We start from the raw sequence: 7,151 nt of genomic DNA on the forward strand, positions 1-7,151 counted from the left end.
TACTCAGAAGTTTAAAATTTTAAGCAAATTGATTCCTTTCGCTTGTGGTTTGTACTTTTTCTGTCTTATCCAAAACAGTTTTTCCTATCCTGATGTTGACGATTTTCCTATAATTTCTGACTGTTTTTCTGTGGGCGTCATGATATACCTCCCGTGCCTTTTGACAGCGCTGTGGAGTGGAGCTTTAGATGAGGAGAGAGGTTCAGAGAGGTTAGCGAGCTGCCCGAGGCGGCACAGCTGAGGAATGGAGTCAGATTGAGGCGTGGCTGCCACACTGCAGGACACCCCCCCCCCAAGCCCCAGGACACCGCCCCGAGCCCCAGGACACCACCCCGAGCCCTCCCACAGTCATGGGTCCTTCCCGGGCAGACCAGTGGCAGGGCACTCGGCTGAGCTCCGTCCTCCAGCAGAGGAAAGAGAAGAGGTGGGTTCAGGCGACTTGCCCGGGGTCACCCAATCAGTGAGACGCACCTGCCTGTGTTTTTATGGGGCCGGCGGCCACCAGGCTGCAGATGGCAGATGCTCCCCAGTGACCCCGCTCCCTGCGGCTCTTAGAACAGCAGGCCTGGATGCCAGCCCAGGCCGGCCTTCTGAGCAGCAGTGCTGTTTTCAGACACTGGCCAGATGTGGCCTGGCCTTAGAGCTGCCCGGGCTCAGCTGCAGACGGCGTGGTCACTGGTTTCCCACGGCCGGGCTGCGAAAGTGGACGCTTTCCAAATGGTCCTTTTCTTTTCCCAGAAGTGGGAATCCCGCCTCCCCCTGCCTGATCCAGGCAAGAAAGCCCACAGCAAGGTGTGTGACGCGCTTCCAGGGAGCGCTGTGCTGGTCTTCACGGCTTCCCGGGAGGACCCGTTTTTCAGTGGCCACCAGGGAAATGGGCCCTGAGGGCTGGGACTGGGCCTGGCTCGCAGTGGTCCTGCCGGGACACGGACAGGAGTCAGGTATGTTTTCTGCCTGGGACACTCGCTCCTTGGGTTGTGACTTGTGATGATGCAACACCAAGTCCACAAGTGGCCGAGCCTTTGATTCTGGGGACCTACACCTAAAATTTCCTATGGGAGCCCATCTACTGTAGCATCAAATATTCCCCTCCAACCACAAAAGAAGTCCCTCCTACTTGGTCGTCTTACCCGGGGCTTTACATGCGTCATCTCACCAAGTTCCCACACCTGGTCCTGTGAGGTCCCATTCTACGGACTAGCAAGCTGAGGCTCAGGACCACAACGGCCCCCGGAAAGGTGCACGACGATGTGTTGATTCATTTGACACACTGTTGAGATCCTACTACGTGCCAGGCGCCGTGCTAGATTCCTGTTCTGAGGGAGCTAACGTTCTCGAGGTGGGGAGAGGTCCGTAACGAGCACGCACGTGGTGTGCAAGGTAAATGCAGGCAGCGACAGCGCCATGGAGGAGGTGGGCAGGGCGAGGATGTCCGGTCAGACAGGCTGCGGGGGCAGGGGCCCTGTCTGAGGAGGCGCCATGGGAGCCGGCCACGCGAGCTCTGTGGGAACTGTTCCCTTGGCAGAGACAGCAGCACATGAAAGGCCCCAAAGGGGGAACAAACCCTGGAGCTGGAGGAACTGAGAAGGGCCAGGACCACAGCGATGGGGAAGTGGGACGAGGTGAGGTCACAGGCAGGCGGGGGACAAAGCGCTCAGTGCCCCATAGGCCACAGGAGAACTGAATTTGATGCCAAGTGCGGTGGGAAGCCCCTGGAATGCTTTATCTAGGAGGCGGGCACTGTGGGATTTGCATTTTGAAAGGGGCACCCTGGGTGCTGTGTGGGGCACAGAGGGAGCAGTGAGGCTAGTTCATGGCCATGGCTTCAATTCAGGGGTGATGGAGTGGGGGCAGCGGATGTGGGGGGAGAGAGAGAGTGCTCCGGCAAATTTTTTTTTTTAAATATATATATTCCCAAGATGACTTTTAGCATAGTCACAAGGTTGATTTTTAGTATATTCACAAGATGGTGCAACCATCACCGCTAATTCCAGAAACTTTCCATCATCCCCAGAAGAAACCCCTCGCCCATTCGCAGTCACTCCCATTCCCTCCGTTCCCCGCTCCCCTGGTAACCACTCATCACTGGCACTTGTCTATTCTGGACGTCCATACAAATGAGGCGGTACAGTGTGTGTCTGGCTGCTGGCGCGGAGCATCTTGTTTTCAGTTCTTCCATGTGGCAGCGTGAGTCAGCACTTCACTCCTTTTTATTGCCAAATACTATCCCGTTGGATGGCTAGACCACGTCTTGCTTATCTGTTCACCAGTTGGTAGACACTTGGGTTGTTTCCACTTCTTGGCTATCATGAATAATATCGCTGTGAACGTTCATGTTCACGGTTTTGTGTGGACATATGTTGTCAGCCCTCCTGAGCATCCTCGTAGGGGTGGAATTGCTGGGTCATGTGGTGACTCTATATTTACATTTTTGAGACACTGCCAGACTGCTTCCCGAAGCAGCTGCACCATTTTACGCTCTCACCAGCGGTGTGTGAGAGTTCCAAGCTTTCACATCCTCACGAGCCAACGTGCATTGTTCATCGTTTTCATTCCAGCCGTCCTAGTGGGTGTGAGGTGGTTTTGATTTGTGTTCCCTGGACTGACGATGCTGAGCATCCTTTCACGTGCTTAGTAACCACTTGTACGTCTTCTTTGGAGAAATGTCTATTTAAGTCCTTTGCCCATTTTCAATAGGGTTCTTTGTATTTTTATTGTTGAGTTGTAAGAGTTCTTTGTATATTCTAGATACAAGTCCCTTCTCAGATACAAGACTTGCAGATATTTTCTTCAAGTCTGTGGGTTGTCATTTTACTTTCTTGATAATGCTCTTTGAAGCACAAAAGTTTATAATTTTCATGAAGTGCCCTTTATCTATTTTTGTTGTTGTTGCCTGTGCCTTTGGTGTCATATCTAATCTCACAAATATTTATCCCTATGTTTTCTTCTAAGAGTTCTACAGTTTCAGCTCTTATATTTAGCTCTTTGATCCATTTTGGGTTAATTTTGTATATGGTGTGAGGTAGGGGTCCAACTTTATTCTTTTCCATATGGATACCTAGTTGTCCCAGCACAATCTGTTGAAGACTATTCTTGCCTTATATCCCAGGGTCCTTGAGAGGATCTGATGGAAAACAAGAGAGGAAAATGGGGCACAGATGGCGGTTCCCCAGGATAGCCCATTTCAGGAGGTTCCACGTCATCCTGGGCCCTCCAAGTCTCTCAGTTCCTGGGGAGAGTGCAGCTGACTAGAGAAATGGACTCAGAAGTCCACAGGAAGTTCCTTGATTCCTCAGGACCCCCAGAATGATGTCCCCAAAGACTGGGACAGGAAGATCTGCTGAGTCCAACAGCCTCCGTTTCCCGGGGAAGCATGGGAGGCTCAGAGAGGGGGGATGTGCCCAGGGCCACAGCCAGTTAGCGCAGCTGGGCCCAGAGCAGCCGCAGCGCCCTCAGGCTGTGATCTCTAAGTAAGCACCGATGCCCTGCAGACCCAGAGTGTCCCAGGGCATGGGGCTACCTCTGAAGATGCTAGAAGAATGAGCTGCTTCTTTGGCACACGCTCAGCAGGAAATAGAATACTTAGAAACAAATTGCCACATGAAAAACAGTCATGGCTTTTTACAATGCAAATGTTGAAGTCCTCTCTTTCTCTAGGCATTGAAAGCAACTGTCACTCCCAGGGCTCCCTGCACTCCCCACCCCCACCCCACCCTCAGTCCCCTGTATGGCTGGTTCTACTGAACCCTCACCAACACCCCCTGGGGAGGAGAGAGACCCAATGGTTGGTGGCATCAGAGGTTTCCTGGAAGAGAAGGCTTGGGAAGGCCTTAAAGGACAACCCTGTGTTGCCAAGGGGAGAGAAGGCCTGGTGGTGGTGAGAACAGCAAGGGGAAGGCAGAGATGGGTCTTCCAGTGACGTCACTAGTCTGAGACTCAGTTTTCCCTTCTGTAAAATGGGGTGTGTCCGTTGAGGTGCTTTTGGCTGCAACTAACAAAACACCCAGCAAAAGTGGCCTAAACACTGGGGCTTATGACCTCCTTACTTGACAACAAGTCTGGAGGTCGATGGTGTCCGACCTGATGGTCAGGACTTCTGGGCAGCACCCTGGGATCTCTTTTCTTCTCCTCGTGGCTACGAGATGGCAGCCGTGGTCCTTCCACCTAGCGGGGGGAGGCAGGCCAGATTGGAAAGCAAGCGCATGATGGATGTGACAAGGACTAAGTGCCATGAAAATGGACAGAGCGCAGTGACAGAGAATGACAGGGGGGTCTACTTACATAGGGTGACAGAGGACATGTCACTGAGGGTTCACGTTAAGGCTAAGACCCGGAGTAAGGAAGGAGCCAGACGTGAGAACGGCTGTGGGACGCGAGATCAGACATTTAAACCAGCACACGCAAGGGCCTGCCCCAGGAGGAGCTCAGCTTGTGACAACTAAAGTGGCGCCACTAGGGACCATCATGGACAACACACAACCAAGAGGCTGAAGTCTGGTGCAGGTACCCAGTTCTAAACTGGTCATGCAGCGGGTCCACTGGCATTACCTTCCGAATGAGAGCAGCAGACATTTTCTGAGTGCAGTGCGCAGTCCGGGTGAGAGCCAGGGACCTGAGGGCAGAGCCACACACGTTCACCAGTCACCTCGCTTTTGCGCATGTCCTCCTACAGTTTATACTCCACACAGAAACAAGAGAGAGATTACAAAAATGTCAATGACATAACGTCATTCCTTTGCTCAAGGACAGCCCATGACTTCCCATTGCACTAGACCTAAGCCCAGAGCCCTTCTGGTGACCGGTGAGGCCCTACACCATCCAGCTCCTTGCTGTTTGTCTGAGTCTGTCTCTTACTACTCCCCTCTCACTCACTCAGTTCTAGCCCTCCTGGCCTGTTTGCTGTCCTTGGAATCTGCCAAAGCACACATGCCTCAGGGCCTTTGCACATGCTGTTCCCTCTGCCTGGACTCCTATTCTCCAGATACCCACACGATTCACTCCTCACTTCATCCAAGTCTCTGCGCCAACGTCACCTCCGCAGTCACTGTCCCCTTGCCCTGCTATATTGCCGACTTGTCTGTGTGTCGCCAGCTCCATCAGAGCAGACACTGGCCTGTTCTCGTGTTGCCAGCACCCAGGCCGTGCCTGGCACATGGTAGACTCTCAATAAGTGTTTGTTAAATGACCAAGTGAAAGAATGTAGACCCAACCATGAGATCCTACAGCTATTTCAGATCCCAACTTACGATTTCTGAGCATGGTGACCCTGTTCACAGTGACTTTGGCTGGCAGGGCAGGGGGTGGGGAAGAAGGCGGTCCTGGTGGGAGCATCATGAAGCTGAGGCCTCACTGAGGCACCCGGCAGGCCATGCCAGAGACACCGTGCGACAATAAGCAGGAGAGCAGGCTGGGCTGGAGAGGGGGCTTAGAGCTGTTGACGAAAAACATCCAGCCTAAGAGAAAACTTGTAAGAGTTTATTTGAGCCAAACTGTCGACAGTTGCCGGGAAGCAAAATCTCAATGGATTGAGAAAATGCTCCGCAAAATGGCAGTGTGCAGTTTATTTTATACATAAAATCAAAGGAGGAAGGTTACATGAAATCCATTGGTGATAGATTAAGCGGGTGGGTGGGTGCAGGATAACTAACAGTTTGCTCTTTACAGCACATAGAGATGGTAATCAGGAGACAAGCATGATAATGAGGAATTTTGCAGTTTCTAGCTCTGGTCTGAAAAAAAGGATTAAAGATGTTCTCGTAGGTACAGAAGGACAAAGAACAGGCCCATTGAAAAGGCACATATTAACTTAATGAGGAAGCTCAAGAGATGTGACTCCCCGCCATGGCCCACCTTAGTTAGGGATTTTTATGTTCACACCATCCTCTGTGCTTATTTTCAGTCTCCTGAGCTTGTCAAGTATAACACGTGACCCCTTTTCTGTCCACATTTCCCCGTTTTGGTCATAAATCAATCCAAAGAATGCATTGATGACCAACCTTTTGGTTGGATAGCGTGGTCCCACAGTGCTAGGACGGCTCATTCTTAGGAAGTCATTGTGTCAGCATTTGTCTCGCTGAATGTTGGACCATTGGGGTTGGGGCAAGACTATAGCCTTGGAAGGCATGGCAGTTGAGGCCAAATTGTTTATTTATATTTAAAATTGTGAGCAAATGGGAGACAGTCAGATCCTATGTGTCTTTATTAAATATATTCTGGATCATTTCTAATCTTTGAGCTATCATGATCCAAGTTTGTTTGTTTGTTTGTTTGTTTGTTTTTCTGTCAGCCTTATGTTTTATTATTTTTTTGTACCTAGTATGACATTTACAAATTAGGACCAAGAGCAATAGTATTAAACCAGTAACACCGATTAGGAGCAGAAAATGTCCAGTATTAGACAAGCATGAGTTTGAGGAGAGCAAACATCCTAGCCACCAAAAGAACGCTTTACATGTATTATCATAATTTTTTATTATTAAGTTAATATGTTTTCTTCCCTCGTTTTACTGTTATTTGTACATTATGATAAGTGTGGCAAGATGAATGAAGACTATTATTTCATGATCTAGAAGTTCAAATTTTTCTTTTGGCCAGTTAGTTTCCATAGAAATGACTCCATGGGGAGGATTAAGTTCAATTTCCCAATACAATGGATTTTCAGTATCAATATTATCATGGGTTTTATTAACCTCAGACAAAGTTAATTTGTCTATGATTTTAGTACCATATTCTCAAAGTATTTACTGTAAATCTGGTGTCATTACAATGGAAATCAGTATGACAGAAGAATTTTCTAACCCTTCCCGATAAAAAGTCCTCTTCCCATATACCATATATTGTTGTTTGTTGAGGTGGATATGATAGGCCAGGATTGCGTGAATTCAGAATTCCATATAGATTGGGGCCAGAACCATTCACTTTTTTTAATTTAATATGGCCTGTCATTCATTAATTTGATTTCTGTAAGTTGTATTAACTGGGAACTGTAACTTTAAGGTTAAATAGGGGCCAAGGCTGTAAGAACATAATGGTGTAAATTACAGTTATTACCTAAAAATTTCTAGAGGCCTGGACATCTAAGGGCTTCATAAATTTTCGGTGCCTCAGCAGCCATTATAAACGGCCATTTAAAAAAAAATATATATATATAT

At 49.1% G+C, this 7,151-nt stretch overlaps 1 long non-coding RNA gene across 2 annotated transcripts; it reads right to left on the reverse strand.

Annotated features, from left to right (window-relative positions):
* Positions 1–2,976: 2,976 nt before the first annotated feature.
* LOC109380213 (uncharacterized) lies at positions 2,977–5,502 on the reverse strand. Of its 2 annotated transcripts, XR_002123410.1 has the most exons (4): positions 5,247–5,502; positions 4,549–4,678; positions 4,047–4,164; positions 2,977–3,124 (listed from the first exon to the last, which is right to left on the reverse strand). It is a non-coding gene; the product is annotated as an uncharacterized LOC109380213 (long non-coding RNA). The 2 variants fall into 2 exon arrangements; XR_002123409.1 differs by having other exon boundaries at positions 4,549–5,502.
* Positions 5,503–7,151: the final 1,649 nt, after the last annotated feature.

This window comes from Hipposideros armiger, unplaced genomic scaffold (genome assembly GCF_001890085.2).
Source record: "Hipposideros armiger isolate ML-2016 unplaced genomic scaffold, ASM189008v1 scaffold_33, whole genome shotgun sequence".
NCBI classification, from domain to species: domain Eukaryota; kingdom Metazoa; phylum Chordata; class Mammalia; order Chiroptera; family Hipposideridae; genus Hipposideros; species Hipposideros armiger.